General features: G+C 37.1%; 1 protein-coding gene across 12 annotated transcripts in view; it reads right to left on the bottom strand.

Annotated features, from left to right (window-relative positions):
• Positions 1-25,534, bottom strand: part of LOC128811770 (uncharacterized) — a 499,902-nt gene that overhangs the window by 434,426 nt on the left and 39,942 nt on the right. For all 12 annotated transcript variants that reach the window (XR_008438457.1, XR_008438456.1, XR_008438459.1 and 9 more), the window contains one exon: positions 10,521-10,587. The gene's annotated coding sequence lies outside the window, so the exon portion shown is untranslated. The remainder of the gene's footprint in view (positions 1-10,520; positions 10,588-25,534) is intronic.

Genomic DNA, 25,534 nt, shown 5'->3' with positions numbered 1-25,534 from the left:
CTAATGTAGAGAAAGCTTTCCCTGACCTGAGGCTCCTCAGTAGACAGTCAGACGAGCCAACCTTCTCTTCATTTAATCCAGCTCCTACACAAACTTCACAACATGACAAGCATGTCAAATGAGCCATCCACCAGGCTGCAGGCAGCAGTTTCTAGGGCATAAGAGACACAGCTGATGGAAGAGATTGTTGGAGGAAGTCAGGAAGACAGGAAGCCATAGGTAACCAACCATACTGCTGGTTATTTTATGTATCTCAAGCCTAGGCCTTGAATAATTACTACTTACTACTGAGAAGCTACAGTAAAAATAGATTTTGCCAGAGTTAATAACAAAGGCTAATGCTACAGAAGTTGTGGGTAACAGGCACCACCTCAGTCACAGTCTAAAACATTTTACTTTCTAAGAACTGAAAGCTGATGAAAGTTGCTATACTGATGGGACAAGACCAAGTTAATTCACTCACAGATAAAGCAGGTGGTATCATACACAAACCTTCTCCTAGGCAGCCCCTCTCTGGGATAGGCATCGGGCAATCTTTTTAAAAAGCAGGCTTAAAAGATAGCTGACTCAGACAGAGTCTCTGAACAAGCTTCCTATTAACCAGCTAGAGCTCCTCAGCCACCAACTGGTGCCTCTTCCTTCAAGAAGAACGCAGCACTTCCACCAACTGTTCTCTTTTGAGGTGATTCACCTTGGTGACACTACCGTTCCTAGACATGCATATACTTCCATTTGTAACTCTCATGCCTGACAGGACAAAATCTGCTTCACTAAAACACTGGAACAGTTCACAGATTGTCACTTCCTTTTTTAAGCAAGACTTTTTTTATCAGTTGTGTGGGAAATGCATTTCAGGACAGTTTTACTGCGTTCTGTACACATTCTCCCATGCTCCCAGCAAACTGGCACTGTGTACTGGTTTGGGCTGAAGTAGTTATTTTTATTCATGGTAGTTTGAATGGGGTTGTGTGTTGGATTTGTGCTGAAAACAGCATTAATAATTCAGTTGGTTTAGTTACTTCTGAGTAGGGCTTACACAGCATTGAGGCCTTTTCAGGTTCTCACCCCACCCCACCAGTGAGTAGACCAGAGGTGCACCAGGAGCTGGGATTGGACATAGTCAAGACAGTTGATCAGGATCCCAAATGATCACAGGGATATTCCGCATCATATGGCATTGTGATCAGCATGGAAATCTGGAGGAAGAAGAAGGAAGGGAGACCTGCTTGGAGTTACAGTTTTTTGTCTTCTCAAGTGACCATTTTGCCTGATAGAGACTGCCTTCCCTGAAGATGGCTGAATACCTGCCTGCCTGTGGGAATTGGTGAACAAATTCCTTGTTTTGTTTCGCTTGTATGTACAGCTTTTGCTTTACTTATTAAACTGTCTTTATCTCAACCCACGCGTTTTCTGACTATTACTTTTCTGATTTTCTCCCCTGTCCTGCTGGTGGGGCAGTAGGCAAGCGGCTGTGTGGGTGTGGGGCTTAGTTAAACCATGACAAGCACACATGAACAGTTAGGGCAGCTTCAGCAGAAGTCTCTGTTCTTGACATTCTCCAACTCATTCTGTCCTGTTTAATCTGACTCATGTTTTCTTCACCCATTGTCTTAGTTTTCCTTATTTCATAACATTTCCTTTAAAAGAGCTTGTGGCTGCAATCTAAGAAAGTTCAAGCAATAATTTATTTTTCTTTAGCAGATATTTTAAGGGTAGATCTCTCAACAGCATTCATAAGATGAGCATTAAGAGCAAACAAAACAAGCTTTTGAGGAACAGAATCTAATAATGACTTCTCTTGGTTTACTTCTGGATTGTTTTTGTATTAGGCACAGTATACATATATAGTTTAATTAGGATAAATTCTCTGCTTGCTTATGATCTCACCCTTTTCAAAACTACCACACCAGTAGTGATGATTAGGCTATAAATCACTCGGATATTCACGCTCAGTGTTGAATTTCTCTGACCAATTAAACAGGGGTTTGGAAGCTCTGGATCCAAAAGTTCACATGATGAAAATTTTGGCACAGAGGTGAATATTCTCTATTAAGATGCACTACACAGAGAAGTGAGCAATATACTGCAGTGGTTCATTTTCCATCTAAGCAGAGTCTTGATTAAATACCTCTCTGTTCCTCTTACATGTCAATAGCTTGTATTTCAGCCAACTGATTGCTCAGTTACAGAGAGAAAGTTTGCAGACAGGAAACTGAGTTTATTCTGTGCAATACAATAGAACTACTAAAATTAGATAAACTTCCAGGAAGCTGTACAATGGAATGCAATAGCCTATAGCCTTAAGCCTTAAGTCTTAATAAAAATGCTTATTTCAAACAGCAGGTTGTCATCAGTCAATGGATGATTCGTCCTTTTCATGTAGCATCAAAACCTATCAAGTTTCATTTGGAGTTTTCGCTTTAATTCTCCATTGTTCAAGTGACTTAATAGTCATAGTTAATAATCAAATAATAATTTTTAAAACTGTGTTGCAGTAAGATGAAATGGTACACAGTAAAGACCATTGACACTCTCCCAAAAAATTTTGTTCCTGGATGGATAAACAGGATTTTTTTCTTTATAAGGAAATCTGTTCTGGGAAAATGAAAATAGATATTTTTGCTGTTTATCCAGGCTGAATTAATAGTGCTAGTACTCTCAGGGTAACCTGACCTATTCCAGTGAATGTAATTCCTTGCTTTTCAACAAACATTTGAAAATTAGTTTTTCCACTTTATTAATCATATATTAAGTCTATTTCACTTACATCACAAGCTTGAAAGGTTCTTTTTCTTCTAGCCCATCTCCGCATTTCATCCTTAAAACTTGCTTTGCAGTTAAAACATCCATGCCAAAAGTACTGTGCCATTTGTACATTTTATAAAATAGAACCACAGCACACACATTTAAAAAAACACATAAAATGTACATATTTTCAGGAATTATTATTATAGGTAGTGGTCACCTTGCTTTAGTACTTACCAGAAATTCTAAAGTGTTTTCACGTGGACTGAAGGACTTGACCAGTCCTGGCAATGGAAAATAGGCCAGAAGACAACGTCAGATTTTTAAAAATTCCTTACAGAAAGAATCCAAGAGTCAAAGTCACGTTCACTGCATCATTTGGAATTTAAAGCGTTCCTTTCTGACTCTGTTTTCTTTCAGCAGATGTATTTGAGGTGTACAAACACTGAAAGTCTAGACTCCTTTTTACATAAATTTGATTTTTCTACCTTAATTATTGTTGATATTGTACATCATTTGATGTGATTATGTTATATTTAAGTATTCCTAAATGAACTCACATTAATCTAGTTACCTAAATTAGAGTAGAAAAATTATTTTAATGTGACATCCTGTTAATTTGTTTCTTTGGTACTTTAGCTTTGCATCCCCGGGGCAATACAACCATATCCCATCTAATGCAAGAGTTTCAAAGCTACAATACAGTACACAAACTTAGGATCACAGGAGCTGCCAAACATGATCAGAAACACAGGCTATTTAGTCTCACATCCTATCTCCTGCAGGGAAGATGCTCCAGGGAAAGGTGTAAGAAACCCACCAGTAAGCAATAACAAAATGTAACTTGCAATCTGGTCATCCAACACAAACAATGGAAATGGTGATTTTAAGCACAGCTACCATAAGAACAGAGATAAAAAAAATAATGATAAGTAATCAGTATAAAGAGCACAGGGATGTTTCTATTATGTAAATTTCCATACCAGTGACACTTTGATACAACTGTGATAGTTCAGCATGGGCTACAACTAAAATTATTTCTCAGGACACAGCTATGGACAAGAGAGAAAAATGTGTATTTATTCTATATAGGGCTGTTTAAGAAGTGTTTCCAAGTGGCCCACACATTTTTATTCAGGGGAAATGCTTTTGCTTATGCTTGCTGAAATCAGTAGTAAAACTAATTGTATTGTCTTTGGTTTAGAAGGGCAGAATGGAAAGCAAAATTCAGACACTGTGAATCTAAGGACACACTTACACAGCTTGTGAACCACACAGAGGCTAACAATCTTAATCAGCAATAGAATTACAGTAATCCAAAGGTCTATATAGAGACAGAGCCCTGGTAATATCACAGCTGCAGGAGCCCCACTTCTCTTACTCCATCTGGAAAATAGTATTTCACTGGGGCTGAAAGGCCTGATTCTTGCTCTTATCTCTAGTCAAGACTTCAATCCCCACAAAAACTGAGAGAGAGACCCTGGTTCCCCTTCAGTGAAAACTTTCTCAACAGTCCTTTTCCACATCTTCCAAGAGAAAGCCCTGCATAAAGGAAGCTACTTATTGAAGAAGGTTTGAAATGAGCTTCCACAAAAAGCACAGGTGTTTTGCAATAAAACCTGCATCAAATTTTACAGGAAAGAGGAAGGTCTCCTTGAAGCACATGAAACCAAGCCTTCTGGCAGTGATAAGGCTAACCCCAAATAATGGAACTTTGTTTTTTAATATTTTTTCTTCACATAGTAAAATATTTTCAACTTTGAGATTTTTCAGGAAACTACATTTGGAATGCCACATGGCAGACCAGAAACTCCAAATCTTTTCAGCTGTACACCTTTTTTGTATAGTTTACAGTACAGTCTAATTACATAATCACTTGCTTGTCAATATCATACTTTTTCTCCCACAAAGTCAGAGACAGATTATAATTCTATATAGTATTTTTCACTGCCATAATAGTCCAATATGTCTTTGGACTGGACATAGACATAAACTTTTCTGTAATTAAATCTTCATCTTTCCTCAGTAATTTTTAAAATTTCTTTATTTTAGTCACCAGCCATATACTATAGACGTTTTTCAAGCAGCAGCAATGCTGCCTTAAGTTCAATTTTGAGATGAGATTTTACTTTGAAGCTAACTTAGCTGCATGCACAGGTATCCTACAAAAACAAGTCACATCTCACAATGTTCTTAGGCTGGTTGATAAATCTGACAAATAGTCAAACTATGCAACAACAGTGGCCAACTGATGATGAAAAGAAACCAGTGAATATACAGCTGAAAAAAATTTCTATAATGTTTTCTCACATCTTGGAAAATTAAAAATACATCCAGAATACAGCTTTGTTCTGTCCTTGACAGTTAATTAAATATAGCTACCCAGATCATCTGCCAAGCTTGAAATTTGGATAATCATACCTGTAATGTAGAATAAACTTGCAAAGCAGCTGTGACTTACAGAATTATTCACTAGAAAGTACTCAAATGTTGGAGGATCAGCATATCCATACTTTGCCCCTGACCATGAGAACAGAATAGAGACTGGAGTAGTAGATAATAGATTTGCCAGATCTTCTGGCATATACAAAATGTTCAACAGCACAAAATGCAGAATTATCTGAAGTGATATAATAACTGTACTTCAGAAATAGTAGCTGACAATGTAGTCAAGACTTGTTTCTTAGAGGGATTTTATAAGTTTGACATTTCATACCTTTTGAATACTTAACCTTACTCTTGCCTCATGCATTTACTATCAGGACTGTTGTAAGAGTGTGCAGAAAAATGAAGTAGAAAAGAGCAGCACTGAAAACAATACTGCCTATTAAGAAACTATTTAAAAACCTGTAAAATCTTGATCATAAGAAATTTATTATTTTGAAATCTCCAGAAAATAAACTCAGAATATAAAATCACTACAGTCCTGTCATGAGCAAGGAATTATTTTCACTGTAGGTGTGTAAATACTAACAAACCAGAGCTCTTCCATCTCGGTAAAGGATAATTTAATGAAGGTGATCTTACCTTCCCTTTTCATCTTTCTTGTAGAAACAAATTATTTCCTTTTACAGTATCTTGCCCTACCATTCTCTGAGAATTTGGGAGCTTGAGCTTCCAGCCAGGCTAGAAAATCTGCTAGTAACTACCCTCCCTAGCATAGCCAAAATTGAGACAAATGTCTCTTGTAAAAACATTCACTTTTCTGTTTTAAAAAGCATATTAATACATGCATAATATTTCTGTGGATCAGACACAGAATATACTCACTAGTTGAAATTGGTTTTATGGCTCTTTTCCTCTCCAAGAAACTTACTGCTTTGGCTGAATTTTGCTTATGGAGCCATCCCATTTCTGCCTGATAGAGATTCAAAAAAGCCAAATCTCCTGGGAAAATGTACCAGGAAACAACAGGGACATGCTCACCAAGATCAGATTCAGTCGTGAAAGAGGGAAAGAAATTTTAAGTTTTTTTTTTTAAAAAAGTTGTTTTGACATATGGTCTTCTTTTGTACTTAAGACAAGTAACTTTGAGAAACTGTTTCACTGTACCACATATAGGGCCCTGTAGGGCTTTTCCAGATGAAAGGAAAAGATAGCAGTGTGATCTGCACAGGTGTCCACAGGAGTCTAATCCGAGAACACTGGGACTGCAGAAGGCAGGCACCAAACTAGAGAACCATTACTGCAAATGATGACAAATAGATGGAAACAGCTTGGTTTAATGGTCAGACCTTAAAGTGAACTTGTAAGATCTATATGCAATAAAAGTCTTTAATGCTTTTGCACTGAAGAAATTGATAAGAGGATCTACAAGGAGGATATACAAGGGAATATGGAGTACCACAGTGCTCTTATAGTACAGTTATTTCTAACAGGAGCGCTATCTTAATGACTTCTTTGTAGATATTTTATAATGTAATCAATTGTTGGAACACACGTGTGTGTGACGCCTACAATGTCATCCCTAAACCCAGGTTCAATTGGACATGTAGCCTCCAAAGACTGATGCAGTTTTGACATCTCTCACCTCTACAAGGCTTTCTGTGACTCTGAGCACCTTAATGGTTTTATAAATCTGGTCTATGTCTACTGGAACACAGGGACTGATTTCTACATGGAACAACACAGCTACATATGGACTGCAACTGCAATTTCTTGTAAAACCATTCATTTAATCTCTTTCTAAATAATTGCAGTTCTGAAGTACAGATTCATGGAATTGTTGCGGTCGGAAAAGAGCTCTAAGATCATTGTTTTAACCCAGAACTGTTAACCCAGAACCACCGTGTTTACACTAAACCATATCCCCAAAACATATGCGAAGTTAAGACTAGCAAAACTTTCTTTAGCATTTCCAGAGAAAGTTGGTTCCTGTTTCCAAATGGCTATTTACTGAAAAACACATTCAGAAAACTGAAGCAAATCTTTGGAACATGCGTATCCTTAAAGCAGTAAAACTTAATCTCCCTGATCTGTAAAAATAAATGTGTTGCATTAATAAATATTTTCAATTGTGTGCTGTGCAAAGAGTCTGTTAGCAGGCCCTTGACCCTTTACACCAAGAAAATATAACAGGAAATTCTAGGAAAAGAGAAACATTCCAGTGCTGGACATACAGTGGGAGGTGCTCACAAGTCCAGTGCAGATTGTAAAAAGTGTCTAACGGAAATTGTTCAATTTATTACTTCTTATTTAAAAAGCAATATATACCAATGCTTTATATTTCCCAGTGCCTGGGAACCACAGATTTTACATGCAGGTAAAGCAGAAGACTGAATGTTTCTCAGCTAGCCAAACTTACCCACTCTCTTCACTGAAAACCAAAAGCACAGAATTTGACCCCTCCTGAATCTGTAATTAATCTTAGTAAAAAATCCTTCCATACATAAGACATCAGTGGATACAATGTCTGCATAATAGTTCTAAAATGCTAGTACTATGGGTGGATATTTTATTCATTTATACATAAATATAAGCCTATATGAGACAGAGCTTGGTTCAAAGAACCCCTATCTAATGATATTTTTATAAGTTTAATTATACACAGTAAACTGGTTTTTTTTCCACTGAGGAGAAATGTAAAAGAATCAAAGTTTCATAAATCACGAGTGGCATGAGATGGCCAGCTCAAGACATCATAAGGATGCTTGATCACCTTTGAAAACCTAGGGCAGGCACCCAAAATTACTCTCCACTCTTGAAAAAATGGGTTGCTCTCTGAAATAGCAAAAATATAGAGCATATGGCCGTCATACCACAAGAATAACACAGAGGAAAATAACTAAGATACTACAGTGTCTAAGCATGGTAGAACTGTAGCACAGAAGGAAAAGGGCACACTGCTATTCAAAAGCATTGACGTGTTTGGCCTATGTGTTTCAACGGGGACAGGGACAAGCTACTTGTTCTAATGAAAAAAGGTTGCACTACCCACCATCAGCCCAGGATGCAAGAGCTGTCTTTGGGCATTTAGAGCACAAAAGAACTTCTTACTGCTCCTCTATAGCTTCTTGCAATGAAGTTAAAATGTGGCTTATTATACAAGCCATGTTACACGATATTTCTCCTAAAAAATAAACTCATGAAAAATGCTCTTAAAAAAATGCCTGATCTATGTTTTCAGCCCACATAGATATTAAACCTAGTTTCCTAGACCCTGAAAAGCTAATTATGCATTCAATTAGAGTTTCTTAATAAAGATTAAAACTCTGAAGTCTATTACAGGCCCATATTTAATTCAACTGCCATTTTATCCATGCCATGAAAGTGCGAGTGGTAACAATGAATATAAATTATAATACATGCCATAGAGTGAATGCTATTTGTCCAAGTGCGTTACTATAAAGAATTAAATTTTGCTATCGGTTCCATAATCTAGTTAAAATTGGTATTCTTTATTTGGTCTTTCAATGTAGTCCAATTTCCTACTTTGAAAAACAAATTCTAGGGAATAAAGAAAAGAGATTAATTTATCATTAAGACTCTGCTTAATTGAAGTCAATTCCGAACAAACTTGAATTCAATTTCTACTCATTAAATTGAATGTGCTCTGCGTTTCTCTCTGCATTGCTTTGAGCAAGCAGCTGAGAACAAGGGACTAACATCAAAATTATTAAATTGAGGAGATTTTATTTGGTCTTCACATGCCAGAGCTGCTTTGATGAGGAGCTGTTTTGGCACTGAAAGGAAACGAGAGCAGCTGGAGGAAAAATCAAATGAAACTAAGCCTCGGAAAATTGAAGAAAACGCAAGCTTAATAATATTTAATAATTAAATTTCCACAAACAATAGCGGCAAATGAAGTAATCTGCAAAGTCTGTGAACTCATTTGCATAATTGATGCCGGTCCCCTGTAAATGAATAATGAAGATAATAAAAGATGTTTCTAAAAATGGGCACAATAACAGCAAATTTCATCAAGCCGCGCGCTCTGATTAATCTGCTCTTGCAAATCAGCAGTGAGGGGGGACGCGTGATTACCCGCGCGGCGGCCGGCAGCAGGCGGCAGCCCGGCCCCGGCCCTGCACCTGGCCCTGGCCCCGGCCCCGGCCCTGCCCCGCCGCCGGGTCCCGCGCCCGCCCGAGACTCGGTGGCAGCGCCAGCGGCCCCCGTGGGCGGCCCCCGGAGCGGGGCCGTCTGCAGCCCGGCTCCGCCGAGCCCGAGGCGCCCCGGGGGCCCCGTGCTGCGGCGGCACAGTCCCGGGGGCAGCGCCGGGCCGGGGATGCTTCCCAGCCGTGCGGCCGCGGAGCGAAGGCGAGCGCCTATGTGCCCCTTGTCCGCCGGGGCAGCCAACCGGGGGCTCGAGGCTGCGCCGCCCGTGCCGGGAGCCGCCCGCGCCGGGAGCCGCCCGCTCTGCCCCGCGCTTGGGCCCGGGCAAAGCTTTGCCCTTCAGGCTGCCCTGAGCAAACCAGGGCGTCCTATCAGCGACCTTCCCGCAAGCCCAAGGCCTCTCCTAGAAAATGCAGTTTACAGCCGCCCAGGACAAGGGCCCGATGTGTCACTGCCTGGTAGGGCCCTTCAAGACTGGACAAAGTCTAGCTCGGGCCACTGAGCACCCGCAGTTTCAGCGCAGCCTGTCAATCCTACCAGCACACGTTTATTTCTAAGATTAAGCCTCGCCATGTGTGTACCATCGAACCTTTACAATGATGGAGCCCCTCATGACAGAACGCATCACCCAACACTTCACACACCAGTCTCTGCTCTTCACAGATGAAGAGTAAGTGCCACAAGTACGAACTGTTGGCCAGGTTGCTATCTGGCTCAAGTGTTGGTAGGCATAAAATACTACTTTCAAACATACTACTCAATTTACCCTGATTTAGCTACTCCCACAAGGGTCCAACTCCACAGATTTCACTGGCATTAATTAGTGCTTTTCACAAGACTGGAATTTTTCACAGATTGAAGAAGAAAAAAAGAAATTGAGAAAACAGTTATGCTGCTTCCTGAAGCTGATGCATAGGCTGGCAGTGGACACTATGCACTGGAAACAGGAAAGTATTCCAAAAAGCATTTTTAAGCATTTTAAAACTGCAGTTCCATCTATTTAATTTGGTAAAAAAACGCCACCTCACTCCCTTAAACATGAAGAAGACTCTCTGCCCTTTGTGGCAAGTATATCCCCTTCATCTTTCCTTTTGCATTGATACGGAATAATTGTTTAAACGTAGTTATTAAATCTATGTACAGCACTATATACACCTGACATACAGTTTGATAGATCATAATTAATACAAAGATCTCATGGGTAAATTGCATTCAGTACATACCAAAGCAGTTAAGCCATTCAAACTAGAATGAGCAGTTTTTTCATGAGCTTGATGGATACCCGCAGACCTGCATGGCAAGAAAGAAAAAGGTTTTATTGTGTTATTAGGCATATAGGGAATTGTTTCATTAGGGAAATAGGGACAGATCCCACTATACAGAATACAAATCTACATTTTGCAGCTAGGAAGATAGCTTTTAATTTTATCCTTTTTTTATTTTCATCTAGTACTCAAGGAATAATTCCGTTCCCAGTGTAAGTCAGGGCAGCCTTAGAAGTGTTATGAATTCAGCAACTTTGCCAGGGAACCTAGGGATCCTCCTTTTGGCTGTGTATCAATGAAGCACATGCGCTGCACATAAGCACCAAACAGCAAGAGCCAAAGGGAGAACTGAGAAACATCAACCAATTTTGTATGAACCAAGAGTCCTCCCACTAAACTGTACAACAACCATGGAACAGGACTCAGGATCCTGAGTCCAAGGGGTTTGTAAATGTAGGGGTCAAAGATGCCACTAACAAGGGAGACTACATTAAAAAAGTATGTGTGAACATAAAATATAATTTTGGATTCAATTTCTGATAGACGTGATGTATTTGGGGGTCAAAGCTAGTTATTATAATGAACTGGGAGTTTATAGCAGACCTTAAGGTCACTCACAACTTGAGCTACATTCAAACTGGTGTCAAAGCAGCAGCTGGAAGAGTTCCAGTTCATCTTATTTCTATTCTCAACTTGATGAAATTCTGAGTCAACAAAAGGATGTGATGACTACCAAGATGTGAAATAATGAAAGAGCCACAATGACAAGAAAACAAAAATTGGTGTTGTCATTTTCATGATATGTATTGCTGTATTCCACATGGAGAAGAAGGACAGGAGTTGCACTCTGAAGGATGTTACAGGTCAGGTTCAGTAGCAGAACTGATTATGCCATGATTGCCTTGAGTGATACTTAGGAAAAGAAGGAAAGAGGCCACAGGCACTGAAAGTCAACACCAAGTGCTCAGAGCATTCACAGAGGATATGGGATAAAGAGAAGGGGCTTAAGTGTGTGTCCCAGATGGCAGGCAAAAGTATATTTTCATCCCTCTTCTAAACTAAAGACTCATTGAGGAGCTGAGGTTGTTTTAAACATCATCAGTCATTCTTGGGCCAAAATCATATTCCAAAGATCAGTGGTGATTCTGAAAGGGAACTTGTTGAGAATCTTTTGCACAAACACTTATAAGTGTTGATACTGGAACCTGCATTTCTCTCTGGCTAGCACATTTCCATGCTTTCTACCACAGTCCAGCCTAGAAATTAGTCAAAAAAATATTCAAAACTGGCATATTCAATAGTTTCTCATCAGTGATCAATGTTTTCTGATAAAATGTAGTTTCAAATAGCTCTACTATACAGTTAGGGTGCAATGGTAATTAAATGGAAATTAATTGTATTTTCACAATAAAATCTCTAGGCGAAAATATGAATCACTGTGAACAATTCTGCTTTGCATAGAATCCAGACATATAGGTATACCACTTATCATAATCATAGAAAGATGGGAAAACCAAAATCAAAAGGAAAGTTTAATGGTTTGATCCAACCAAACATAAGGAGGGTTTAATGGAATTCTTAACAGCTAAGTATTTAGACTTTGATACCAGGTTATCACTTGGCATGTAAGGACTCAAACAGAAATGTAATTATTGGGGTTTTAGATCAGTTTTGAGGTAAAGTTTAGTTAATGTTTAACTTAAACAATTGTCATAAAAAATTGTTTGATCACTTGAAAAAAATTCTGATGCTTATATAGCAAAATTCTGATTTTTAAAATATACGTTTTCTAGCAGCTAAATCAGAGTACTACATGTTTATGATTCAAATATCATGTACTCCAGAATTTCTGTAGCATAGTCACAGCTGAAGTATTTGCATGTATCTCATCATACTGACACTGCTTAGCATAATTACTACAGGGTTTGCTTTGCTGGGTTTAAAAAAAAATATTTCCAATTCTTTTAACTAATACATTTTCCAAATTTTTTAAAACCCCAAAACTTAGTTTAGTATATTTGTCAAAAACACATGTCGCCAGAAAAACCCGATTCCATGTGAACCGTAAAGCACAAGTGGGAGCTCCTGAAAAAAGGCAGATATCCATTCCAATTTCTATTTTAAAAAAGCTTGAATGAAATAGTGAATTAAAGGCAAGATTCTCTCCATTCTGTATTTCTCCACTGCCAGACAGACTTCTCTTTCAACCAAAGCCCAAAGGTGGGATGCAATGTGTGACAGATTCACAATTACTTCTGTAGCCTCAGTATCACGATTCATTATTTTGTGTAAAATGGTGTTCAACAGTACAAGTGAGTGTCAAAGTGTGTGAAAAAAGAGTGCAGCAGAGGCTAAATGCAGTGATGTGCCTTGTAATGTGGAAAGTTTGAAAACTGTGTCAACAGGCTTTGACAATATCCCTTACAATAAGAAGCAATGGAGAAGTTCAATAGGATAGTAGTCACAGATTTTAACAATCAAAAAGCAGACATTTGATTGATTTAAGTAGTCCTTGCAGTTCTCAGATGATAATATATGTTGCCATAAATCTGATTTTATTTTGAAGAATCATCTTTTATTTCCTCCTTTTTTTGAGGGCTATCACTGTTACACTGTTAGAAGTCATTATCAAAACATCTTTGTCTGACAGTAGAACTGGGAATAATTAGATTTAGTCCAGTCCAGTCTAATGACTCAGGTGCATTGACTTAAGACCTGACTTTTGTTGAATAATTAAAAGGATTCTGTATCAGAGGCAAGTGTTGTGATTGTTTTTGATGCTCTACAGCACTTTTGGTCAGAAAAAAGATTCTAGTTTGCTATTGTCTGCATGTTTTAGTTCAGATATTTTCAATCTTTGAAGAGGAATAAATGTATTGTTAATTCTTTGCCTTTCCATCCAAAATATTGCTTAAAAATGTTCTTAAGTTCTCACCTCAGTGAAACACTAATTCCGAGATCCTGAGCCTGTGCAACATCTGGATAAACTTATGATTTATAAAAGCAATAACAGTTCTTATTAATGGGTCTTTTTTCTTTCCTTTCTCCCATTTCTCTGCTTTCCTATTCTTAGAATACCTATGAATCCCATGTTCTGCTCCATCAAACATTCCAGTATTGCATCTACATAGACTCTATCCAGACAGCATCCTAAAATACAGATCTTCAGCATATCTCTGTTTTTGTCCCCCAGAGTTCCAAAAAAAGACTGACAGAATTTAGCAACTCTTGCAGGAAATTGTTCCATTTTAAGTTTCACTTTGTCTTAGCTGACAGTTTTCAGGCAGAAGTAAAATTACATTGCTCTTAGTACAGATTGGGTGAGCTCTCATTGCAATGAGAAGAAAGGATTAAGGCTCATTCTTCCTTCACCTCTGATTTCTACTGTCCCTAAGTGGAGTTGGTGGGTTTTATCTGCAGAGCCTCTCAGTAAATCTGGCCAATATCTTCATAGGCTGAGTCAATTTGGGAAGCTGTGTTAGACTTTTTGTACTCCCTTCATCATTCAGCTGCCATGTTTCCATCTATAGTCACAGTTAACCTGTCAATGTACTTGCTGTGAAACAAGGTTTCTGTTACCATTCCAGCTGGGTCTTTTTCATCATACACAATTAACTGGCCCTAAAGACTGTAAACTTCAGCTGTGTTCTCTCATATTAAAAAAAAAAAAAAAAAAAAAAAAAAATTCAGAATTGGCCAGCTGATGTGACTTCTATCATACTTCTGGGTTGGATTTCTCCCTGTGGGAGATTTCTCTTCAAACCGTACGCCATTACATTGCCTAAGTTGAGTTTTGTGGCAATTTGCATATTTTAAATGTTCCTTTTTATTTGCTATTCTGTAGCTGTTCCTAGATTAGTAATGGAGAAGGCAGATATAAAGGTGTCACATAAGCTTCTGACCTTCTTAAAGACTGATGAAAGTATCACTAGAGACTGTATTTCTTCTACCAATTCTCTAGGGCTCACAGTGTCACATATTTAGTTATAGTTGGTGACATTTGGTTATGCAATGTGCTTTTTTTTTAGTAAAGGAGATTTATTGTCACGCTATACTAACTTCCATGTAACAGCAAGGAGCAATGGACAATCACAATAATCTTATTGGAAAGCTGATGCTGAAGGGTTATTTTGCCAGAATGTTAAATTCACTATTTAATTGCATAAACAGCAGGATATAGAATGAAGAAAATCCAAGGGGAAAATCTTTACCCAAGAATAGTAGTGCCACTAAAAAACATTCTGGGGCAATTTTCTCTGGCTTGTTCAGCATTATCAAACCATTTAATTCTAGGTGATACTTTCAATGACACTCCCTCAGAGGAACAATATTAGGCATTCACTTGTATGATCTTCACCTTGTATGAAGAGAATGAATAAAAAATGAAGTTCTTCACTGTGAACTATTCCTGACTAGCTATTTTCATTTAAAAAAATGTTTATTTTACTTTGACAGTCTGAAGGTTAAATTAACTCTGAGTTTTCTGTTCTGCCATGAAGCTAGTGGGAAGACTCAGAGCATACTGCTGCCTCTTAAGATGGTAAAGGAAGCAATAAAATGTAGCTGAGATGTAAATACTCTAACACTATTTAATGGCTAAGTCATAGACTCATTAAAAACTTTCTGACCAGTGATGCTTTCTTCTGTCTAGAGCATACAAGATCTTGATTACTGATACAGAGCCAAAGGAAATAAAAATGAATTGGGATGCTGCTTCAAAATAAACATTCCCTGGGATGCACTTTGAATACCATGCAATGTTTCCTATGCATTCCACAACATGTCTGTATAACTCCAGTAGAGATACTGTTCCTGAGCCGGACACAGAAAGGATTTAGGTTCTTGTACACATTTAAGGATTTGATCCCAATTTACTGCCATTGGCTAAACAAGAGAGAATGTTTTGACCACCCTGACTATGAAAGAAGCATAAAAATGTATTGCCATATATATGCCTTTGTCCTTCTTAATAAAACACTGTAAGCAGAAATTGGGACATACTCTGCATCACAAATTTTCTAATTGCCTTCTCTCTATCATTAGTAACTCTTAACTGAATTCACATGGACAGAGGGTGTTCTAAACAGTGAGGATTTTTTCTTAAAAGCCTGAAACTACCAGTCTTTTAGCTAAGGTCACCAAAATCTATGTGGAGAATAGCATGTGTCACTGCAGTCATGTCACAAAATACACACACTGCACTGGGCAGCTACACTGAGAGTCATACCAGCTTTTACTAGAATAAACTTGTAAAGCAGACCAGTAGTGGACGTATTTGCTACCAGCTCACAGAGAAATTAGTTCAGAGCCCTTTGAAATAATTTTTCTGTGCTCTAGCTGATAAAGCGCAGCCTATTTATTATACTATTTATGCCTCATTGTTTAAAATGTACTTGCCTATTATGAAGGGCTGCTACATTGCTAACTGAATGAAAATCTTAAATACACAGAGTCCTACCAACTCTTTGTAGAATATCTTTTGAAAGTGTATCTGCAGTTGGATATTCAGACTGACTAGTTGTCTTAATTTATGCAAATATAGCCTATAGCTAAAGCTTTGTATATTTGTTTCCCTATGGTATTAGTATTCAAAAAATGGGACATTCTTTCAAGGGCATTTTATAAATGCAGAACTATAATTTATATAGCAAATTAAAGCTTATACAAAATGTGTGCACTGAGCTACAGATTAACATATTTAATTTCACTATTACCTGCAAACCTATTTTTTTCCATCCACTGCTCTAATTAGCCATATAAAATCAAGTCAATATATTGTAAGCAATTATTTTAGTGGGAGTAAAAAGAGAATCTGAATTAAATATATGGTAAGAGATAATATCTTATGGAAATTAATATACTCATTTGTGTCAAGAAAAATGTGTTCCAGCTAAATTTTATAAGATAGATTGTAGTTCAAACATATGACTCATGTAGAAGTTGTAGTTTTATAGCTCCTAAGATGTTAGACTGTGGATCTGCTTTTAAGTTCCTTATTAATGTGCCAGTGCTCATTCTTTGATATCTACAGATAGTCAGTAACTACTGCCATTTCATATTGTGAAATTTTTCCTATTATGAATATTCACTCCCCCTACAGTCAAATGTGTAAACTGTTAGTAACTCTGTATATTAAAAGAAGGGGGTTTTTCCATCATTTAAATGCATAAATCATACCTGGCTCTTCATATTTTTTATTATTCATTTTTATTTTTGCAAATATTTACTTAAGAGAATTAAATGATGGTGAAAATCAAAATGCAACCTTCCTTTCATTGAAATCAAAAAGAAATCCTATAAAGAGTATTTTTTTTCTTTACCATTTTACCCTCAAAAAGTATGAAAACTAAATATGAAAAGTCTTTAAGGAGTAAGAAAAAAAAAAAGTGATCCATGTGTTGATGAACTTCAGCTGTTTCCTCCTAATACAGTTTCCAATTGTGATGGTATTCAGACAACACAAACCATTTTCTAGCAGTAAGAGCATTTAGCTGATCATGTTGCTGCAATTCAGAATTTTACACTCAATTTCAATTGTGGAGTCTGAAATATATGCCACAGTTAACTTCCTTTTAAAAGAAGGATAACAGACTCAGTTCCTCTTACTTCCTGATCACAATCTCAGAATATCCAGCAAAATACAGTGCTAACTCCATGGAAGTCTGATGACAGCATAACTAGCTTTTGGCCTTAAAGCAACTCTTCCCCATTTCTTGGCATAGAACTTGCTGTCTGACATAGCTGCCTTATACCTCTACTCTGCCCTGGGAGATAACATGGAATCTTATTGCTTGGAAGGGCCTCCCTAAAAAAGCAAGCAGAAAATAAAATCTTTTAGAAAATACGCAAAAAATGGATTATGTTTTTGCCTCCAGCATCACACAAGAATAGCTAATGCACAAGAAACTTCCTAGATCTAGAACTGTGAAGAAAAATCTTCCCATCTCATGAAAATTCAGAGCTTCCAGATGCTTTACTGTTTCCTATCTGAATAAATCAGAGAACACTATAAAAATACAGTGCACACAGGCATGTTCTAGTTCTTCCCTTAGCATTCTCTCACATTCCAGCTGAGCATCCTGGCCACTTAAGTCTGAGATAAGTTGTTCTCAAACTTCCCACTGTAGCCTTTTTATCTTCTATGAACAGAAAATCTTCATTTGAAGAACCTGTACCTGGACAGAACATCAACAGAACATCAACAGCCTTAAGCAGCTGTATTATATATATATAAGAAAACATGTATACACACACACACATACATTCTCCTATGAAACAACTTGCTATGGAGAAATCATCATCTCACGTGAAATTCATACTGTTTTACAAATCCAAAACAGTTTCCCCAACTATAGGAGGAATAATTCCCATTCTTCTGTATTAATGTGTACAAGTAAAAGAAGTGTGTATAAAATATTTTTATTTAAAACTTTCCTTAACATTGTAGGACAAATTGGTAACTTGGCCTCAACCCAATCTGTAAAAATGTGTGGAAGAACTTCAAATGTGACAGCTAAACTTGCACTCAACATAAAGTGCAGTAGGAGTGACAGAAAAAGTGACAGACAAATTAAAGAGCTACCTCTGTTTTAGCAATTTTTTTTGTGACAGCATTTTAAAAGTTTGCTGGGCAATTACTCTAAAATGACAGTGTACTGCTGAGCGGGTAGTACACTAAGTACATAAAAGAACTTGTCAATAGCTTTCAAACTCACAGGAGCTTTAGTATACATCATTACATCATTAAAATATTCATTTATATCAGCTTTTACAGATGTAAAATTGTTGCTGCACCTATTTTACTAATTAACTCTGACATTTATGCTTTTGCATAAATGTTAAATACTTCAGAGATGGTTCATTTCTACATGCTAGTTAATAGCCTGTGGGCTGTATCAACCTGCTTGTAATATCAGAACCAAAAGACTAAGTACCCAAATACGGTGAACATTTGGGTCAGTGATGCATTTAATTTTTCTTCCTCAGTTTCTTCAGCTAAGTCCACCCTTTGGGGGGCTGTAAAAAAATTCTTTCCATGTAGCATTTTAAAGGCACATTCATTTTCTTGTAGCAGAAATGTGAAGCATGAGTTGAGATTTTTTTTTTTTCAAAAGAAAATGGTTTGCCTACAAAGCAGATACAAATAAGGGTCATGTAAGAGAAAATAAGTAATACTACTGAAGAAATATTTTGCATCTGCTTCATATTACATACCTTCTGTGTGCTTTTCTGGTACATATTTGCTCAGTATTAATAATGGACCACTTTATAACAGTTTAAAGATTCTCTGCATATTTCAGTAAAAATGGAATAGGTTTTCTTTTCCTCACACATATGAGAGGTTTTCCAATCACTTTAAAGAAGTACTCTCCTAATCTTCCCAGACAAAGTAACTAGTTACATTTTTCATCACATTACTCTGGCTGATGAGGTGTTAGAATAAGATGATCCAAACTTAGTTTATATCAGAATTATTCAAGTGATTCTAATGCCTTTAGCAAAAAATATTAATCCTGGATAAACTCTGCTCAGGGACAGTCAAGGAACAGATAAATAGGGTTTTTCACTCCATGGTAAAAGTTTGAATCTATTCTACTTTAGTATTGTCCAGAAATTATCAAGTGTAAGCTGGCCTGAGTTAAGTTCCTGTAGGAAACCAGTACTAAAACAGATGGAGATATACAATACTACAGTATTTTGTTATATACTGAAAGGACTTATGAGCCATCCAGGACTCTGTTCTATCTCATCAATACTTTTAATGTTAGTGTGTAAATGTGGGGAAAAAGGTAAATGCTATCCAAGAGGACTTCCTATCCACCACCTCAAGTATCGCACATTGTGCTCTTTCCCCAGCCCTTTATACAGATTTGTACTTGGTGTCATCTCATGGCTCAGGATTGCATGCTTGACTTCGCATTCTGCTGCTACAGAACAGAGCCAGTGTGACAGAGCCTAGTACCAGTGACATGAATTTTCAGGAATTCTTAAACATTTCTAATTTCAAAAAGCAACATACTGGGATAGTACTGATACAGGTAAAACCAGTTCAATGTTTTCTGAAATTAAAGTGCTTTTTTAAGCAACATAATACAAACCATCACAGTAATTAAAGATAGGCTATAACTGGAGTAATCATATGTTTCCCAATAGTACAAACCCACAGTCAGATCATTTTCTTCATTCAGACAGAAAACACGTGGGGAAGGTGTTTCCAGTGAAATCATACCCAGTCCTGTAGGTGAAGTATACTTGGAATTCTGATGCATTGGCTGCAATGTGTCTAAAGTCCTGTAACAATCAATCTTAATCCCTGCCCTCTACCTGTTTAAAGACATTGCGCTGCTGAAGAGTAGTTCACAAACTCTCATGCACTATTCACAAAATTATGAAATTTTGCACCTTAAGATTTTCTTTCACCTCAAAACCCAGTTCTGTTCAGATACTGCAGTATCTAGATTCATGCCAGTAAGTGCAACACTACCACAAAATAATACAACAAGCCCAGGTCTCCATTAGATCCTGCAAACCAATGTGCAGGAGGTGTTATATTATGTTAAAATAGCAACCTTAATCTTAAAATATTTATTAAAAACTGACTTCCAAATTCTGGAAGTGTGAGCCAAATAAGGTTATTAGGTTGTCATTAGGTTTTGACCAACAGTTATATGCACAGTTCAAACACACTCCTAAACACCTGGTCAATAGCTGTACCCTATTCACGTACTGAAAATCATCCTCATTGATTTTGTAAGAAAATGACCAAAAATCACAATACAGCAAAGAAATACCATGTTATATAGTACTTTAAAAATTATAGAATGGTTATAAAATAATTCACAATGGTGCATATAACATAAAATATGTATTTTGAAGATTTGTACCATCTCTTCAATCACACTTATAGGAAGCAAAATAATGCAAAAGCAACAGTACAGAATTTAGTTAATATTGACATTAAACTATGTATCAGCTACTCCATGTGTTATGAAGTAAACTTAAATCTACATCACTAAGGAAATTCAGCAGTAAGAAAACAGTTTTCCTCTGAAAAATGTGGCAAAACTTGCAATACACATTTCTCTCACTGAATTAACTTCTCCCTAGTTACAACAGTCCAACTGGAGTGTCAAAAAATGGCTTTAGTAACACAAGAGTTCAAACTGCATTCAGGCAGAACTCCTATCAAAATAAATGGGAATCTCTCCTACAGCTCTGTTTCTGAAAATGCATACATACGTGCATATTGAAGGCCAGAGGCCTGCATGTTTAAAATTAACCCCACATAAATGTGTGAGCTCAAAGCATAAAGAGGGAGTACAGAACTGAGCCTTACAGAACAATGGCTCAGAGATTCCAAAAGGAATTGCTTAGAAAAAACTTATATTCATAAGACTGCAATGCTTAACTTTTCTAGTCACCTTTGAAAAATCTCTTCATCTACCTAAACTATTTCCTGAGTAGCTCAAGCCTTCTGTGTGCCAGGAAAAAAAGAGAAAAGATATCATCCTCACTGCCTTACTATTCATGCACTAGTATTGAGGCACTATATGAATAGTTTTGATCCAGATCAAGTTCTACACTTTATCAAATGGTATAAATATCTAATATGATAATGCTAGACCTGTATTCATTAGTGCTCTAGTCAATGGGGACATATTTGTAACAGTAAGACACTGTCACTTCCAAGGGAAAAGATCATTTTGTGACAGGTAAATTATTGCTATATCTCATTAGGAATGTTACATTCCTGTGCTAAGACATACCAATTGCAAAGTGGTAATCATCATAATAGCATCAAGATGTTGCTATATATAATCTAGAAATCAGAAGAATGTGTTCCCCTTGGGCCTGTATTGAAATTTCAGTGCAATTATCAATACTTTACAATTAATTTCTGCTAACATTTCTCCCATAAATCAATGCTGCACACCAATACCAAACAACCAAAGCATTCCTTTAGATGGGCAGCTCTTCAAGATCCCAAGCTTATAAATGGCAGCTGTTTCCCTAGTTCAGAATCAGCTGTATCAGTGTCATCTCATTCAGCAAGGAAGTCTTAGAAACATCTCTGGCCAATGCTAGGGAGCACTAATAGTCCCATCTGACCTGAAGAGATTCTGGACAACCCCTGAAAGCTTGGTTGCTCTTACATGCAATTCTCTGTCCACAGGCTGTACTGTACCAATCTTGTGTGGGATTGGCTGTATCCATACTGACAAAAATAGACATTTGAGACCTCAGATTTAGATCAGAAATACTGACAAGCTTTCCTCCTGTTACACAGCTAAAATAAGCCACAAGTAATAGAAATATTTCCAGTATCAGGCATTTCAAATGCAACTAAAATTTCATGCAAAAAGGAAGTCAGTCCTTTCACCTAGATTTATTGCATTGACAGAAGAACCCCTCCTGATTTACATTAGACCATGTGAATCAAAAATTGCTATTAGATATGTCAAAATGTTACCTGATAATTTTTTTAGAATCAGAGATTACACCACAAATATTTTTAATGAAACCTAGAAACAGACAAGTGAATTTAAGTCTTTAATTCATTAAGAGCTAAACTTTCAAGGCTGAGGGATATATGTCACTTCTGGGGGATTCCTAACAAAACTAAATTTTTCACCACAATAGGAAAATGTGACCAGAGTAATAATACATGGTGTTATATACTGTTACACAACTTAGAAAAATTACATCTGCTACTGGATAGATGTGGAAAGAGTCTGCATTAGAAAACTTCCTGCTGGGTCTCAAACATACATCAGTAATGGTTTGTTTTCAGCACAAGAAAAATTGCCATTGTCATATTCCAAAGAAAGTGCAAATTGTTTTATTATAAACTCCCTGTTGGTCCCTGTTTAACTGAGAAATCATTCAATATAAATTTATCTTTTCTCTGAGGCAATGCCATGTGTTGCTATCACAAATTTTGCCTCAATAAGACTAGTATTTCTGTAAAAGACAGACTGCACTCTTGAACTTAAACAACCTTACCATACATTAACTCTTAGTTTTCCCTAATTTCCTTTGATTTGTACTCCAAGGCTCTCAGATTCATGAAGAAAAGGCCTCATTGTTGTTGATTCACAAGGCAGTCTCTACAGACTTCTATCATGCTTGATAATTAGGTATTTATGTATATGAAAATATACATTTCAGAAACATTGAAAATTAATGAAAACTATCCCCTATTTATGTGACTTCCTGTAGCTTCAATAGAAAGAAATCCTAGTCCAGATTAGTAATGATAGATATACCTATTCCAGCTATCCTCCATTCACTTCATTTTCATTTGATTTGCAAGAGAACTGACCTGCTTAAATAATGTACACAAAACCAATATGTAGCCTTTTTTGTTCTCCTTTTTCTACATTTTTTGCTTTTCCATCTTATCTTTAGCATCTGATGGCAACAGGGTAAGTGTCAAAGACTCAAAAAGAACAGTGAAGCAACCACTGAGACATCACAGAGGCTCCAACTAGCATGAGAAGGTGTTATTGTTGTGTCCAAGAGCTCCAGCAATGAAGGTTTTGTTGAGGATGCAATTTTTCACACTTAGTGCCATGAAATGTCAACCTGAAGCAAAATCAAACCCACCACACCAAATGTCACAAACAGCTCCATCATACCAACAAAAGCACAGCTGAGGAAATAGAATGAATCTAAGTCCCCAGTAAATACTTATCTGCTAAAGATTAAAAGTGTTATACTTGAATTTATATGCATTGGAAAGATTATAAGTTTGATTTTCCTATGTACACGTCTGCCTACATTCAAAAGGGGATAGAATTGTTTAAAATAAAACATTTCCTTTAATTTTTTTTAATTGGCAATTACAAACAAGCAAGGCATCAGAGAATCCTTCCTACCCAATAATTTAACCTCTGGGGAATAGTAATATATTTTGCATCTTACCACTCTTCACTGAAAACTTGGAGCAATTTCTATACTTTCTTTAAGAAAGGAGGTTGAAAAACATGATGTTACTAGAAACTGTGGGGATCCAATCTTTTCTGTACCCAGCTTCTCCATGTTCTCACTGGCCAAAGTAGCAGCCAGCTCAGTGTGACTTGCATAGGCAAGCCAAGCCAAGTCAGGTGGTATGTGCTGTCTCAGAAGAAAGAAGACAGTATTGCTTCTCTAATTATGCTAATGAAGGGCATCCTTTAAGCATATGATTCATTCCTCTTTTACAGGGCTTTCCAGAAGAGGATATTTAAGGAAGGGCATAGCATGTACTTTCTTTTAAATAAACTATTATTTACTGGATGGAAAAAACACCAGTCCTTTCAAATCTCTTTTTATAATGGGATTTTTCCAGTTCTTCTTCTGCACCAGGTTTGGGTTTTTGTTTGGTTTTTTATTGGTGTTGGGTTTTTTTGTTTGTTTGTGTTTTTTGTGGGTTTTTGTTTGTTGGTTTGGTTTGGTTTGGGTGGTTTTTTTGCATATCTGGAGAAAGTAGAAGCCACACATGGTGAAAAATGATAGTTTACTTCAGGTGACTGGGAGATCTTCCAAGTTAAGACGTGAGTATGTCAATGATATTTCTGCAGTATGCAGAAATTTAAGCATTTATCTGGAAGGCAGGTGCTAGAATATGGCTTTGACTCAGCTTAAACTGCGTAAGGGTTATTTCCTGTGTGAGGAAAGAGAACCTGAGTTTGCCACTGCCCTTCTGCCTCGGTGCCGTTTTTCCATTCAAAAGCACGTGATGGAGAAGCTGGAGAGCTACTAGAGCACACTGCTGCTCCCCACTGGCAGCTGGTAGGTCCCAGCTAGTCCAGCTGGGGCTAATTTAAGAAGTCACAGGTGCAGCAATAATCTAACAGCAGGAACTAAGTCGTTGTTGTTACACTTTTGGGTATAGAACTGCAGCTACAGACTGAGATCTGTCTCGGGTATGAACTTCATCAGACCTAGTAAGACAGTAAATCTTCAGCAGCAACCTCAGAAGTTGGAGAGGAAGAGAAAATTTAGCTGTGCTCTGAGTTTTGGACATATGTGGTACACTATGTTATTCTGGAGATTCCCTAGTCTAAAATGGGATAAAAATTAAGAATATTTGTAATGAAAAGTAGTGACTTTGGCTGCTACTGACTTTCTTTCCTGTTGGGAAAAGCAGTTTGTGAAATATCATTAGATAGTTTCTTGTAGCTGCATGATATCTCTTTATTAAAACCCACTGATGTAACTAGGAAGCAAAACATTACATTTGCCAATAAAACTATTGCTAGAGAAAAGCACATATCATGCCAGTTATTATCTTCACAAGGGTGTGTTCCAGAAAGACTTACATTGGGCTAATGAATAATTTGTGGGTTTTCTGTTAAAAAAATTACTGTCTCATGATATTCAAGTTTAACCTTCCTTTGGACAAGCATCTAACAATGAAAAAAGAGATTATTAATTTGAACATTTGCCTTAGAGGAAAAAAAAAAAAAAATATTATTTTATTACTCCAAGTCAAGAGCAATAACTATGCATACAAGAAACGCATCCAGAATGTGGTATGCTTAGTGGTAGGATCTCACTTATCCCAGAGCTACCAAAAAACAAAAATCTCTTAATGAAGTATAAGTGTATCATTCAGACAGAAAAGTGAAGTGTTCACCTTGTGAGAAAAGAAGCACAGAGACCCCATTAAAGGAGATATTAGAGCTGGAGAATGAAAGCTAGGAAACCACTGCAGATAAAATGGGAATTAAAAAGCAGCCACACACATTTGATTTCTGAAAACTTTTGAAAAGGCAGCAGTTGAGAAAAACAAAGGGAAAGGAATCAAAACAAAGCTTATTTTCTGACATTTCCCTGCCAAGACAAAAAAAAAAATACAGATAGGTGAAAAAAAAAGCATTATCTGAGGATGATGTGAACACACTAATTGGCAGGCTGGAGAGCGAGGAACTGAAGGGACTTACAAGGTGAACAACATTCCAAGTGCTGGAAGAAATTACTTGTACATT

The sequence above is a fragment of the Vidua macroura genome, chromosome 9 (assembly GCF_024509145.1).
Source record: "Vidua macroura isolate BioBank_ID:100142 chromosome 9, ASM2450914v1, whole genome shotgun sequence".
Taxonomy (NCBI): Eukaryota; Metazoa; Chordata; class Aves; order Passeriformes; family Viduidae; genus Vidua; species Vidua macroura.
The sequence above is the reverse complement of the archived record's forward strand: the minus strand, read 5'-3'. Positions and strand labels throughout refer to the sequence as shown.